Source organism: Tachyglossus aculeatus, chromosome X1 (assembly GCF_015852505.1).
Source record: "Tachyglossus aculeatus isolate mTacAcu1 chromosome X1, mTacAcu1.pri, whole genome shotgun sequence".
NCBI classification, from domain to species: Eukaryota; Metazoa; Chordata; class Mammalia; order Monotremata; family Tachyglossidae; genus Tachyglossus; species Tachyglossus aculeatus.
In genome coordinates this window covers 109,869,374-109,885,636 of record NC_052101.1, presented here as the reverse complement: position 1 = coordinate 109,885,636, position 16,263 = coordinate 109,869,374, and the positions used below count along the sequence as shown (strand labels likewise).

General features: G+C 48.1%; 1 protein-coding gene across 1 annotated transcript in view; it reads left to right on the top strand.

Annotated features, from left to right (window-relative positions):
- Positions 1–3,331: 3,331 nt before the first annotated feature.
- The window catches only part of IPPK (inositol-pentakisphosphate 2-kinase), an 83,461-nt gene continuing 70,529 nt past the window's right edge, over positions 3,332–16,263 (top strand). The window contains exon 1 of the mRNA XM_038740721.1: positions 3,332–3,418. The gene's annotated coding sequence lies outside the window, so the exon portion shown is untranslated. The remainder of the gene's footprint in view (positions 3,419–16,263) is intronic.

The window sequence follows — 16,263 nt, the reverse complement described above, 5'->3', positions numbered from 1 at the left end:
GGACTGGCACAATAGAAGTGCTTAACAAATATTACTATTATTATCATCATAACACATAATACATACAAGGGGATCACCTTGTATCCCCCCCCCAAGCAGCATATGTGCTTTGCACATAGTATGCGCTTAACAAATGCCATCGTTATTATTAATTATTATTAAAGTGAACTGCTGATGGATGTAGACCTAAGTGCTGTGGGGCAGGGGAAGAGGTGACTATCAGGTGCTTAAGGGGAACAAACCAGAACGCCAAGCGCTGGGGTATATACAGTTCAATCAGATCAGACAGAGGGTTCATAGTCTAAGCAGGAAGGAGAACAGATTGTTGGATCCCCCATTTTGCAGATGAGGGAACCGAGGCACAGAGAATAATAATAATTATGGTATTTGTTAAGTGTTTACTATGTGCTGAGCACTGTTCTAAGTGCTGAGGTAGATCCAAGGTATTCAGGTTGTCCCAAGTGGGGCCCCATTTTACAGATGAGGTAACTGAGGCACAAAGAAGTTAAGCGGCTTGCCCAAGGTCACACAGCAGACAAGTGGCAGAGGCGGGATTAGAACCCATTGAAGTGAAGTGACTTGCCCAAAGTCACAAAGCAGGTAAGTGACGGAGTTGGGATTAGAACCCAGGTCCTCTGACTCTCAGACCGGGGCTCTTTCCATTAGGCCATACTGCTTGTCATGTTGGGTTCTAACCCCAGCTCCACCGCTTGTCTGTTGTGTGACCTTGGGCAAATCACTTCACTTCTCTATGCTTAGTCCTCTCATCTGTATAATGGGTTTTCAGTAGCCGTTCTCCCCCAACTTTAACCTGCCCCACATAGGACAGGGACTGTGTCTGATCTGATCTGTGTCTGATCTGACTGTATCTACCTCAGTGCTTAGCATCGGGACTGGCACAATAGAAGTGCTTAACAAATATTATTATTATTATCATCATTATTATTATTGCCTTTAAGGGTCGAATCTTAGCTCTACCACCAGCTAAAATTGGGGGATTTCAAAGTCTTGCAGCAATTCTCAAGAAAGCAGAAGAATTTTTAGAAACGACTGAAGATGACCCGGATAGAAAGAGGAGTTCAAAGCAGTACAGAGATGTTCATAAAGACTTAGCCTTTTCCTTTTCTTCAAAAAGTATCTTGTAATAGGTTCAGCCTAAATTGGACACGTTTTTCACCAAAGTTGAAAATCCACTACCCAGAGGCTGCAGAGCCAGCCTCTACTTCCGCAGCCTCCTGTAAGGACTAATGGTCCTATTACAATTCCTTATTTAGTTAAATGTTGGGATGTTACCCTTTGAATTACTTCAATAGATAATAAATAATAGCTTAGCGATGTTTGTTACAGAATATTGCCTGCAAAGGAATTTCATATTATTTATTGTCCCAGGGGTTCTGGAACGAACTCCAGTTTAGAGTCTATGGGAAAACATCCTCCACGATGTTGTTTTTCCATCATGATTCACCCCCTTTTTTTGTGGAACGTATTGTGGCTGAGTCTTGGGGAATGCCTGTTGTTCCCCAGCGCTCAGAGCAGTGCTTGGCACATAGTAAAATGCTTAAGAAATATACCATAATAATCATAATCATGATAATGATAATGTTTCGGGATCTGGTCCCTTTCGAGGCAGGGGAATGGAACGGGTAATTTCCCTCAGTCCCTTTCAGCCTCAAGAGTCTAGCTCCCTGCTCCACATCATCATCATCATCAATCGTATTTATTGAGCGCTTACTATGTGCAGAGCACTGTACTAAGTGCTTGGGAAGTACAAATTGGCAACATATAGAGACAGTCCCTACCCAACAGTGGGCTCACAGTCTAAAAGACACATTTTAAAACAAACGCACCGCGGGAGTGTGCCCGGCCCCTGCCACCTAGGTCATTTAGAGTGCCAGAAACCCCTTTGCCAACCTGGAAGCAGTGCCAAAGGGCACATGAAATCGTTCTTTGCGGAGATCCAGAAAACTCCTCCCCGCCTCCCCCCACCTCAGCTCCAAAAATCATCGTGCTGGAGGAAGCACAAGGGAATTGGGCTGGGCAGGGAGCGCGTCGACCACCTCTCTTGGATTGTCCTCTCCCAAGCGCTTCGGACAGTGCTCTGCACACAGTAAGTGCTCAATACGTACTATGGATTGCCCCACCCCTTGCCAGGCCAGGCCTCCGACTCCTTGCCTTCACTTGGAGAGAAAGATCTTGGAGCTCGGTACTGACCACTGGGCATCCTGACGGTTCTGAGGGCCGAACATTGCCGTCGGGTCATACGATGGAGAGGTAGTGAAGGGGCCGGGCTCCCACTCCAGTTTAGGCTTTATCCGCTGTACCATTTGTTCCCGCTCTATAACCCACTCCCGCCGTTTGGACTCGGTTCCCGGAAGGCCGTGTTTCCGAGTGGAGCCCAGGGTCCGGGGCTGCCATGCTAGGGGAGGGCGCCTCAGCTCCTGGTTGCATCACGTGGTTGTGTCCCCGGGGCTCCGGGGGTTTCACTGAGGAGCAACTGGGTCAGACCCGAGGCCCTGTTGGTTTCCCCGTACCTGCCCGGCCCCATCTGACCCAACCCTAATTCACTCTCTTCGCAGAGTACTACCAACATCGCTGGTTTCCCCGCATGCCATCCCGGGGTTCCGGCTACGGATGCATCTGGATGGACCGCCAGCTGGCCCCCCCGGTGGGACAGGTGGCAGGAGAAAGTCGGATTAACCTTCAACGCCCCCTCAAGCTACTGCCGCGAGAACCGGGTCGATCCACGTATGGGCGAGTGCGGATCCATCGGGACTCTGTACTGGGCGCCCTCAAAACACAGCTTGCCAGCCCCTAAGAGCCGGAACCCCAACCCAACAGAATGGCAACACACCACCTCCATCTCACCAGGAACAGCTTGTTACCAGCAGCCAGCAAAGGGAAACAGCTGCGCCTGCGTACGTACCAGCAGTCAATGTGGCCAGCACGCACCGATGAAATTGAAATGTTCATTTTTCACCCCATACCCATTGAAGTTGGTGATCTTCCGACTGCCGAAGTCCATAGTGTGATCTGAGCTCCTTACAGAACTTTTCTCTCCGGCTACCGTGACTGGTCTTTGTTCAGCGTAGCAGGGAAAGGACATGGTTCAGTCACCTGGGCGTCCTACCAATTTCTGCTTGGGAAGAACCTTGGGCGGAAAGAAGCCGGATGCCAATTTGGCCAGGGCTTCGTTTGGCCAACACCACCACCCAGAATCACCCAGGCCTCAGAGGGAAAACCTTCTCAGTGTGGGACAGCCGCTGTAAGCCCTGAAGAGCAGATGCTGTCGTGTTTGCTTCCTTAAAGGACCACCCACCCTAGCCCCATCCTGCCTGTCTCTCTCCTGCAACGATGGAATCAGCACAGACGACTTGCGTGGCCATTTACCTGCTGACATCTCAATGGAGTGGGCTCCCAGGTAAGCGGAATATTAATAATAATAATAAATGTGGTATATGGTAAGTCTTTCCTGTGTGCACTGTACTAAGCGCTGGGGTGGACACATGCAAATCGGGTCGGACACGGCCCCTGTTCCTCAAGGGGCTCACGGACTCAATCCCCATTTTACAGATGAGGTAACTGAGGCACAGAGAGGTGAAATGACTTGCCCAAGGTCACACAGCAGGCAGGTGGCAGAGCCGGAATTAGAACCCATGACCTCCTGATTCCCAGGCCCGCGCTGTATCCACTAAGCCACACAACATCTTCACCAACGGTAGTCCTGCCATTGCGTCCTCTAGACTATAAGCTTGTCTTGGGCAGGGAATGTGTTTACCAACTCTGCTACACTACTCTCCCAAGCGCTTAGGTCAGTAAATACCATTACTGAAATACCACTGATTGATTGCAGCATGGCCTAATGGGCAGAGCACAGATCTGGGACTCAGACCTGGGTTCTAATTCAGGCTCCTCCACTTGTCTGCTGTGTGTGACCTTGGGCAAGTCACTTCACTTCTCTGTGCCTCAGTTACCTCTCCTGAAAAATGGGGATTAAGATTGTGAGCCCCAGGTGGGACAGGGACTGTGTCCAACCTGAAAAGTTTGTATCCATCCCAGCGCTTAGTACAGTGCCTGGCACTGCTTAACAAATGCCATAAAGAAGAAGAAGAAGAAGAAGAAGCCTTCCTTTTGCTCTGTAGCAAAAGGGGGTCACTTTTCATGGCTTCAGTTTCTTATGCTTTTTTCAAACATGTCCTTGGGGTTAAAGCGGGGTGCCCCTCCCCGCAGGGCTGAATCTGAGCTCTTCCACCTCCCCGCCATCCCTGAAATCTGGCTCATTTCCAGCGTCACTTGGGCAACACCCAACCTCCTTCTCCTGACTGGGGGTGGGTGGGTGGGGGGGAAAATCCTTGCTCTCAGGGGCTGGAATTAGAATCGTTAGTGTCTGATGAAGGGGAAACCCTTCAAAAGAAGCACCTAAACTGGCACTTGGCAAGAGAAAGGGTGAGAGACAGGAAGGAATATTGAGGTCTGTATATTAAAAACTACTTGATATCAGCTGGTAGACGACAGCTGGATAAGAAATCTACTCAGTTTGTTTTTTCTGCCCATTTGGGGTTTGATGGGAAAAACAGAGTTAAAGGATCCAGATAAATGTCTCCTGCCGATCCTGTTTGGTTGCAGAGGCTAGGCAGACCAAGGCCCAGCTACGCCTTCGGTAGGAGCAGGGCCAGGTTGAGACATTTTGGCGCCTAGTGGGAAGGAAGGGACGAGGAAGCCAGTTGAATCATGAGGCAAGAAAAGGAAGTTGGAAAGAGAAAAAAAGTATCCCTAGCTGAATAATGCCCTAGGCAATTGTCTGTAGGATGTTCTATAAAGGGAGAGATGTGCTCTGGAAAAAAACATTGTTTTATGGGCAAAATCGCATTAGACTAACCATTAAGTTGAAGACTGAGGGGGTAGACGTTTCGAAGTCATCCTGGCTGACGTTTTTTGATCCCCGTTCGTATATTATTGTGACGTCAATAGACGGCCACACCGCTCTGGTGTGTGGAAGGGGCGGCCGGGGCCTCTCGCTGCTGCCACGTCTCTCCCCTTTGCCTGGGGTCGGTCTACCTGCCCTCCCGCCCAATCTGCCCAGCCTTCTCGTTTCAGCATCTGTGTTATGTGAGGGCAGCGGGGCCTGGGGAGGGAGAACCATAATTGCCCTGAGAAGCTAGGAAGGAGGAAGACAGGAAGTCCTCCTAAAATTCCCACCTCCTTTGGGAAACCTTCCCTGATGAACTCACACAATCTCATCAACCCTAACCCTTAGCGCCTGCCTACTTCATTTGTTTTTCAGATGGTGCTTATTAAGTGCTTACTATGTGCCAGGCACTGTACTAACCACTCGGGTAGATAAGATATAGTCAAGTTGGACACAGTCCCTGTCCCATATGGGACCCACAGTCTCCTTCCTGTCCTCTGCCCTTACATATCTATGTATATTTATATTTGCATAGTGAATTATTTATTCACTATTTATTATTTATTCAGCTAGCTCATCCCGATACATTAAGGGTATTTCTTGTTATATCTCTGTTCTTTCTCCTACTTGCATCACATCACGAACTCCCAGAGGGCAGTGACTGTTTGTTCTGTTTACATTGTAATCACCCAAGTGTTTAATACAGTGCCTCACAACCAATCAGGGGTAAGTATGGAGCACCTACTGTGTGCAGAACACTGTACTAAGCATTCAGGAGGTGACAATACAACATTAGTAAGTGCTCAATACACACCGTTGATGATGATGATGATTTTTTTAATGGTATTTGTTAAGCACTTACTATGTGCCAGGCTCTGTTCTAAGCAGTGGGGTAGATACAGGTTAATCAATTTTGATGCGGTTCATTGATGATAATGACAGAGAGGTTAAGTGACTTGTTCAAGGTCACACAACAAACCCCATTGATGATGATGATGAACAGACAGACAGACAAACACACGCCCCCCCCCCCCCCCAGTAGGTAAACATCAGTGGTGTCATCTTCAACTATGAAGGAAAACAATCACAACCCTCTGACATTCCTGGGTACTCAAAAAGCTCAAAGAAACCATACCTTTTTTCCCCCCTTTTCTATTTCACATCCTACTTCAAACAATGGTACCTACTGAACGCTTACTGTGTGCAGAACACTGTACTAAGCACTTGGGAGAGCACAGTATGGCAGAGTTGGTAAACACGTCCCCTGCCCACAAGGAGCTTACAATCTAGAGAGAGAGGTAGACATTATTATAACTTAGTGGAAAGAGCACTTGGGCGTCAGAGGTCATGGGTTCTAACCCCGGCTCCGCCACTTGTTAGCTGTGTGACTTTGAGCAAGTCACTTAACTTCTCTGTGCCTCAGTTACCTCATCTGTAAAATGGCGATTAAGACTGTGAGCCCCATGTGGGACAACCTGATTAACTTGTATCTACCCTAGTGCTTAGAACAGTGCTTGGCACTTAGTAAGCGCTTAAAAAAATACCAACATTATTATTATTATTAGAACAGTGCTTAGCACATACCAAGCGCTTAATGAATGCTATTATTATTAACAATAATAAATAAATTACAAATATATACATAAGTGCTCTGAGGCTGAGGGAGGGGTGAATAAAGGGTGCAAATCTAAGTGCAAGGGTGACGCAGAAGGGAGTGGGAAAAGAGGAAATGAGGACTGAGTTGGGGAAGGCCTCATGGAGGAGATATGCTTTTATTAAGGCTTTGAAGGAGGAGAGAGAGCGAGCAAGAACAAAAGTTGGGAAAGTTCTTCACAGTCAATTAAGATTTTTTTTTTCTCAGCTCATCTCTAAGGGAAAAATCACAGTCAGGTTGCTGGGGAAAGATGCATCAAGGAGGGGTTTCCTTGTGTCATAAAACACGAATTTGCAGCTTGAGAAACAAAATGACTGAAATCCCGGTATTTATTTCTGGTTCACTGACTGAGTCACTAGAAATGGTCATTGTTTTCAAATATTAGCACCGTGCCTAATTTGGAGCTGCAGGAAATGAATCACAGGTCAGGACTGATTTGCTAGATAGACTGTAAAGCAATAGAAGGAAGAAATTTGATTTTGGAGAAATTGTGTTTATCCTCTCCCCTCTAGAAAAGCATTCAGGATGAACACCATATTTATTTAGCTCATTTGAGGTCTTCCAGACCGGGAATAGATACTTGTAGCAGTGCGGCCTAGTGCAAAGAGCCCAGTCCTGGGAGTCGGAGAACCTGGGTTCTAATCCCAAATCCACTACTTGCCTGCTCTGTGCCTCAGTTACCTCATCTGGAAAATGGGGATTAAGATGGTGAGCCCCATGTGGGTCAGAGATTGTGTCCAACCCAATTATATCTAAACCAGTGCTTAGTACATTGCCTAGCACAGAGTAAGCATTTAACAAAAACCATTACTATTACTACTACTACTACTACCAATAATAATAATGTTGGCAGGATGAAAACTGCCCACAAACTGGTAATGTCAGCATCCTCAGCATCTTCAAAACCAGTGGGTCCCAGCATTAGAAGAATAGCATGAGCATAGCTGAGTGGCCACATGAAGTACTAGGAGAGAAAGAAATGGGTTTGGGCTGCTGGGAAGCTGCTTGAAACCAGGCCAGGCAGCTCTTTATTCCTCTTTTAATGCCTCAGCGCCAGTCCACCCCAGCTCCACCCATCCACTTCTTCATCAAACAGAAACTCCTTACAATTGGCTTCAAAGCACCCAGTCACCCTGCCCCTTCTTATCTTTCATTCATTGTCATATTTATTGAGCGCTTATCGTGTGTAGAGCACTGTACTAAGCACTTGGGAGAGTACAATACAACAATAAACAGTGACATTCCCTGGCCACAAAGAGCTTACGGTCTGTGGGGGGGACGGACGACAAACATCAATACAAATAAATAAAATGACAGATATATACATAAGTGCTGGGGGGCGGGGAGAGGGGGGAAGAGCAAAGGGAGCAAGTTAGGGCAATGCAGAGGGGAGTAGGAGATGAGGAAATGTGGGGCTTAGTCTGGGAAGGCCTCTTGGAGGAGGTAAGCCTTCAGTAGGGCTTTGAAGGTGAGGAGAGCCTGTCGGATTTGAGGAGGGAAGGTGGGCATTCCAGGCCAGAGGCAGGACGTGGGCCAGGGGTTGGCAGCGAGACAGGCGAGATCGAGGCTCAATGAGAAGGTTAGCACTAGAGGAGCGAAGTGTGTGGGCTGGGTTGTAGAAGGAGAGAAGCGAGGTGAGGTAGGAGGGGCCAAGGTGGTGGAGTGCTATTAGTCAATCAATCATATTTATTGAGCGCTTACTGTGTGCAGAGCACTGTACAAAGTGCTTGGGAAGTACAAGTTGGCAACATATAGAGACAGTCCCTACCCAACAGTGGGCTCACAGGTGAGGAGTTTTTGTTTGATGCGGAGGTGGATGGGCAACCACTGAAGATTTCTGAGGAGGAGGGTGACACGTCCTGAACGTCTTTTGTAGAAAAAATGATCCAGGCAACAGAGTGAAGAGACAGGAGGCCGGGAGGTCAGCAAGGAGGCTGATGCAGTAATCCAGGCGGGATAGGATGAGTAACTGTATTAACGTGGTAGCAGTTTGGATGAAGAGGAAAGAGTGGATTTTAGCGAAGTTGTGAAGGTGGGACCCACGGGATTTGGTGACGGACTGAATATGTGGGTTGAACGACAGAAAGGAGTCAAGGGTAATGCCAAGGTTGCGGGTTTGTGAGACAGGAAGGATGGTGGTGCTGTCTACAGTGAGGGGAAAGCCATGGGGAGGACAAGGGTTGGGTGGGAAGATAAAGAGTACTGTTTTGGACATGTTAAGTTTAAGGTGATGGGAGGACATCCTAGTAGAGATGTCTCGAAGGCAGGAGGAGATGTCAGACGGGAGAGAGATCAGGGCTACCTTGCTGATTTCATGCTACAACCCAGCCCACCCATTTCTCTCCTCTAATGCCAGCATACTCACTGTTCCGCGATCTCATCTATCTCACCGCCAACCCCTTGCCCATGTCCTGCCTCTGGCCTGGAACTGCCTCCCCCTTCATATCAAACAGATGTTCAGTCTCCCCACCTTCAAAGGCTTATTAAAAATCACATCTCCAATGGGCTTCCCTGACTAAGCTCCCATTTTCTCTCCTCTCATTCAGATTTGCACCCTTTATTCAACCACCTCCCCCCCAGCCCCACAGCACTTATGTACATACAGATCTGTAGAGTATTTATTTATATTGTCTCTCTCCCCTCTAGACTGAAAGCTCATTGTGGGCAGGGAACGTGTCTATCAACTCTGGTATGCTGTACTCCCCCAAGCGCTTAGTACAATGCTCTGCACACAGTAAGCACTCAGTGGATATGATGGATTGATAGATCTTGTTCTCATCATCGGTACATCAGCCTAAAATACATTTCAGACCCTAACCACCTGATCCCTAGGCTGGAGTTCGTTGTGGGCAGGGAATGTGTCTGTTTATTGTTATATCATACTCTCTCAACTGCTTAGTACAGTAAGCGCTCAGTAAATACGATTGAATGTTGTCCAGAAACGCTCTGGGCATGTTACTCCCCTCCTCAAAAATCTCCAGTGGCTACCAATCAATCTGTGCATCAGGCAGAAACTCCTCACCCTGGGCTTCAAGGCTGTCCATCACCTTGCCCCCTCCTACCTCACCTCCCTTCTCTCCTTCTCCAGCCCAGCCCGCACCCTCCGCTCCTCTGCCGCTAATCTCCTCACCGTGCCTCGTTCTCGCCTGTCCCGCCGTCGACCCCCGGCCCACGTCATCCCAATGGCCTGGAATGCCCTCCCTCCCCACATCCGCCAAGCTAGCTCTCTTCCTCCCTTCAAGGCCCTATTGAGAGCTCACCTCCTCCAGGAGGCCTTCCCAGACTGAGCCCCCTCCTTCCTCTCTCCCTCCTCCCCCTCTCCATCCCCCCTCCTTCCCTTCCCCACAGCACCTGTATATATGTATATATGCTTGTACGTATTTATTACTCCATTTATTTTACTTGTACATATCTATTCTATTTATTTTATTTTGTTAATATGTTTTGTTCTCTGTCTCCCCCTTCTAGACTGTGAGCCCACTGTTGGGTAGGGACCGTCTCTATATGTTGCCAACTTGTACTTCCCAAGGGCTTAGTACAGTGCTTTGCACACAGTAAGCGCTCAATAAATATGATTGATTGATTGATTGAATGAATGAATGAATGAATGAAAGTTAGGCCTGGCAGGCCATTCTGTCGGGCACAGGTGTGCTGTTTCCCCTGGGGCCGATTATGGTTTCTAGTGCCCCCTGTGCTGCCCGTATGGGAACTCTGCCACACTCCCCGGAATCTGTCCTGAATCTGCTTTGGGAACCAGGCGGATCATGAGAAGAAGAGGACTCCAACCAGCAGTCTGGGTGGAGATAAAAGTGCTCGGAATTCATGGAACTGCTGGAAAACCAATTGATCAATCAATTAATAGTAAACATTGAGCACCTATTGTGGGCAGTGCACTGAGCTGTTTGGGAGAGTGCAATCAACTTAATAGGGCCAATCCCTGCCCTCAAGAAGCTTACAGTCTAGCAGGGGAGACACTTTTCCTTTCTCCTAGCTGTAATTTTTTTAGTGTCAATGTAAAGGAGTGAAAGATTAAGAGGCAGTTTCCTCATCTGTAAAATGGGGGACTCCCCATTTTCTCCCTCCTACTTAGACTGCGAGCCCCGTGTCGGACAAGGGACTGTGCTCAACCTATCTTGTATCCCCCCAGCCCTTAGTATGATGCTTGGCACTTAGTAAGCACTTAACGAGGACCATAAGAAAACAATCCATATAGAGTTCTAGGAGTACGGATGTGTAGGTGTTCAAAGACGACCCGCTGATGGTGAAATTCATCTGGGAGTGTCCACGTGGTTGAAAAGGCTGTTGCACGACCACAGTCCTGACCACACTGTGCCCACAAAAATGCTGTCCCTTGTTGGGTTATGTTTGATATTTGCAGCGCCTGGAGCTGCTTTCTCTTGTCGCCTTGTATCTCATTCCTTGCAAAGCTTTTGCTCAAAGAGCTGCTCTTTTCTTGATAGCAGTATGCCAGGCTGGTCTATCCTTGGCAATCGAATCCCCATTTTTAGCTGGGATACAGTACTATCTGAGGCATTTTTTTAACCATGTGTTTTAAACATTTTCTCTACCCACCTTGCATTTGGTTGCCCAACTTCAGCTTTCCCTACTGCAGTCATTTGGGTGGCCCACTGTCCTTCATTCTCCTCCTGTGTCCCGCTGAAACCTTCTCCCCTGCCACTAGTAGGAAGAACACTCCCAGAGGACCTGGGTTCTAATCCCAGCTCTGCCTTTTGTCTGTGTGACCAGGGGCAAGTCACTTAACTTCTCTGGGCCTCAGTTTCCTCATCAGTAAAATGGGGATTAAATAGCTCCTCTCCCTCCTACATTGATCCTTGGAGACTTCAGTATCCGTGTGAATGTTGCTGATGACCCTTCCACTGCCTACTTTCTATCACTCCTCAACTCCAACGACCTCCTGCCCCACCCCACCTCACATACTTGCCGACTTGGACACACACTCGATCTCATCATCCCTAGTCACCGTACAGTGTCTACCCTCACCAACTCCAAAATCCCTCTATCTAACCACAACCTCCTCACCTGCCTTCTCGCCTGTACAGTCACTCCACAAAAGACCATGCTTTTATCCTTTCCTGCCTTAACTCAGCCCTCTCCTCTGCCAAACAAAACTATTTCTCCTCCCTTATTGACACCCATGCCCATCATCCCCGTCAGCTCTTCCGTACATCACCATCATCATCATCAATTGTATTTATTGAGCGCTTACCATGTGCAGAGCACTGTACTAAGCGCTTGGGAAGTACAAATTGGAAACATATAGAGACAGTCCCTACCCAACAGTGGGCTCACAGTCTACATTCAACTCCCTGCTCAGGCCCCCGGTTCCTCCCCCTCTCCTTCCCTCACCCCCAACGATCTGGCCTCCTACTTCATTAATAAAATCAAATCCATCAGGTCTGAGCTCCCCAAAGTCACTACCCCCCTCTTCTCCAACCCCCCGGCTCTCAACGCTCTCCGCTACTCTCCCATCCTTCCCAGCAATATCCTCAGAGGAGATCTCCTCCCTCCTCTCAAGTGCTACTCCGGCTACCTGTGCTTCTGACCCCATTCCCTCTCATCTTATGCAATCTCTCCCTCCGTCCCTTCTCCCCTCCTTAACTTCCATCTTCAACCGCTCACTCTCCACTGGTTCCTTCCCTTCTGCCTTCAAACATGCCCACGTCGCTCCCATCCTAAAAAAACCCTCTCTTGACCCCACCTCACCTTCTAGTTATCACCCTATCTCCCTCCTACCATTCCTTTCCAAGTTCCTTGAATGAGTCATCTACATGTGCTGCCTCGAATTCCTCAACACCAACTCTCTCCTCGATCCCCTCCAATCTGGCTTCTGTCCCCTACATTCCACAGAAACTATCCTCTCAAAGGTCACCAATGACCTCCTGTTTGCCAAATCCAACGGCTCATACTCTATCCTAATCCTCCTCGACCTCTCAGCTGCCTTCAACACTGTGGACCACCCCCTTCTCCTCAACACGCTATCCAACCTTGGCTTCACAGACTCCGTCCTCTCCTGGTTCTCCTCTTATCTCTCCGGCCGTTCATTCTCAGTCTCTTTTGCAGGCTCCTCCTCCCCCTCTCATCCCCTTACTGTAGGGGTTCCTCAAGGTTCAGTTCTTGGTCCCCTTCTGTTCTCGAACTACAGTCACTCCCTTGGTGACCTCATTCGCTCCCACGGCTTCAACTATCATCTCTATGCTGATGACACCCAAATCTACATCTCTGCCCCTGCTCTCTCCCCCTCTCTCCAGGCTCGCATCTCCTCCTGCCTTCAGGACATCTCCATCTGGATGTCTGCCCGCCACCTAAAACTCAACATGTCCAAGACTGAACTCCTTGTCTTCCCTCCCAAACCCTGCCCTCTCCCTGACTTTCCCATCACTGTTGACGGCACTACCATCCTTCCCGTCTCACAAGCCCGCAACCTTGGTGTCATCCTCGACTCTGCTCCCTCGTTCACCCCTCACATCCAAGCCGTCACCAAAACCTGCCAGTCTCAGCTCCGCAACATTGCCAAGATCTGCCCTTTTCTTTCCATCCAAACCACTACCCTGCTTGTTCAAGCTCTCATCCTATCCCGTCCGGATTACTGTATCAGCCTCCTCTCCGATCTCCCATCCTCCTGTCTCTCCCCACTTCAATCCATACTTCACGCCGCTGCCCGGATTGTCTTTGTCCAGAAATGCTCTGGGCATGTCACTCCCCTCCTCAAAAATCTCCAGTGGCTACCAATCAATCGGCGCATCAGGCAAAAACTCCTCACCCTGGGCTTCAAGGCTGTCCATCACCTCGCCCCCTCCTACCTCACCTCCCTTCTCTCCTTCTACAGCCCAGCCCGCACCCTCCGCTCCTCCGCCGCTAATCTCCTCACCGTGCCTCGTTCTCGTCTGTCCCGCCGTCGACCCCCGGCCCACGTCATCCCCCTGGCCTGGAATGCCCTCCCTCTGCCCATCCACCAAGCTAGCTCTCTTCCTCCCTTCAAGGCCCTACTGAGAGCTCACTGCCTCCAGGAGGCCTTCCCAGACTGAGCCCCCTCCTTCCTCTCCCCCTCCTCCCCTTCTCCATCCCCCCCACCTTACCTCCTTCCCTTCCCCACAGCACCTGCATATATGTATATATGTTTGTACATATTTATTACTCTATTTATTTATTTTACTTGTACATAACTATTATATTTATTTTATTTTGTTAATATGTTTGGTTTTGTTCTCTGTCTCCCCCTTCTAGACTGTGAGCCCACTGTTGGGTAGGGACCGTCTCTATATGCTGCCAACTTGTACTTCCCAAGCGCTTAGTACAGTGCTCTGCACACAGTAAGCGCTCAATAAATACGATTGATGATGATGATGATGGCAGCATGGTATAGTGGATAGCGCACGGGCCTGGGAATCAGAAGGTCATGGGTTCTAATCCTGGCTCTGCTCTTTGTCTGCTGTGGAGGTCTTGGGCAAGTCACTTGACTTCCCTGTGCCTCAGTTACCTCATCTGTAAAATGGGGATTAAGACTTTGAGCCCCATGTGTGACATGGACAGTGTCCGACCTGGTTTGCTTGTATCCACCCCAGTGCATAGTATGGTGCCTCGCACGTAGTAAGCACCTAACAAATGCCGTCATTATTATTTTTATTAGGGAGAGACAGGAGGCAGAGAGGCCAGCAAGGAGGCCGATGCAGTAATTAAGTCGGGATAAGATAAGTGCTGGGATCAAAGTGGTAGCAGTTTGGATGGAGAGGAAAGGGGGGATTTTAGCGACGTTGTGAAGGGTGAACCAACAGGATTTAGTGATAGATTGAATTTGTGGATTGAATGAGAGAGATGAGTCGAGGATAACACCAAAGTTAGGGGCTTAATAATAATAATGATTAGGGTATCTGTTTAGCAATTATTATGTGCCAGGCACTGTTCTAAGTTCTTGGGTGAATACACGCAAATCAGGTTGGACACAGTCCCTGTCCCACCTGGGGCTCACAGTCTCCATCCCCATTTTACAAATGAGGTACCTGAGGCACAGAGAAGTGAAGTGACTTACCCAAGGTCACACAGCAGACAAGTGGCAGAGCAGGGATTAGAACCCATGACCTTCTGACTCCCAAGCCCATGGTCTATCCGCTACGCCATGCCGCCTCAAGACTTGAGATAAGATAAAATTTTGGCACTAACTGAGAAACAGAACCCAGGTCCTCTGACCCTCACGTCCGTGCTCTTTCCACTAGGCCATGCTGCCTCAAGACATGAGATAAGATAAAATTTTAGCACTAACTGAAAAACAGACTTTAAAGACAAAGATTATGAAGCTGTAAAAAGTTCAGGGACGGAGTTCTTGAAGAGGAAAAGAGAGGAGGAGGAAAAGAAAGTAGTCATAACAACAGCATCCAACTTTATGTCCTTAAACGTGTGAGGCGGATAACAGCACAAGCTGACAGGATTATAGTAACCCATGAATGTGTTGCCGGCTCATCGTGGAGTTTGAAATGGCTATGGAAAGGAAAAGCAAAACTAGCGAAGCAGTAGTGGAGGCCAGTTTTGTTTTCCCCATGGTCAGAGACCACAAGAATCAGAAGCAGGACCCATCAGTTGTAATCGCTCTTGCAAAATAAAATCAGGCAATCGCCACAGCAAGATGACAGACACAGCAAATTAAACCGATAGCAGAAATGAGTAAGACTATAACAGATTATTTTAGTCGATCAATTGTATTTATAATAATAATAATAATTTTGGTATTTGTTAAGCGCTTACAACGTGCAAAGCACTATTCTAAGCGCTGGGAAGGATACAAGGTGATCGGGTTGTCCCATATGGGGCTCACAATCTTAATCCCCATTTTACAGATGAGGTAACTGAGGCCCAGAGAAGTTAAGTGACTTGCCCAAAGTCACACAGCTGACAAGCGGCGGAGCCGGGATTGGAACCCATGACCTCCGACTCCCAAGCCCGTGCTCTTTTCACTGAGCCACGCTGGGCACTTGCAAAAATTTTTGCAAGAAAAACACTATTCTAAGCTCTGGGGTAGGTACAAGTTAATTAGGTCAGACACAGTTGCTGGCCCACATCGGGCTTACAGTCTAAATAGGAGGGAGAACAGATATCCCTATTTTACAGTTGAGGAAACTGAGGCACCGAGAAGTTAAGTGACACAGCAAGTAATTGGCAGAGGTGGGATTAGAACCCACATCCTTCTGACTCTCAGGCCCGCTGCTTCTCTGTGTGCAGAGCTTTAGACTAAGCGCTTGGGAGAGTACAATACAACAGAGTTGGTAGTCACATTCTCCACCCATAGTGGCTCACAGTTTAGGGGACTGTATTTTAATACACACTATGTGACATCCTATAGAATAGCAGTGTGCCAGTACTTTATAGCACCCAATCCTATATTAACAGCTAGACTCACAACACAGCAGAATGGAGGTTGGCTATCCTGGCAAGAAATTCATTTAATGACACCGAAATTACTTCCTTCAGATATGAGAATCAACAGAAAAGCAGATGAAAAGGCTGCTGTTGATAATGAATCAGAAGATGGAGTTAGGCTTTTGAGACGAAGAAAAAGATAAGTGAAGAAAGACCTGGCTGAGGTCCTGCTTCTGGGTTTTTTTTTGTGGTTCTAGATCATGAAGCCCTTTGATCCATTTGATTGTATTGATTACAAAAAGGGCTTTGACTCAGTTTCCAGTTTGTGTAATAA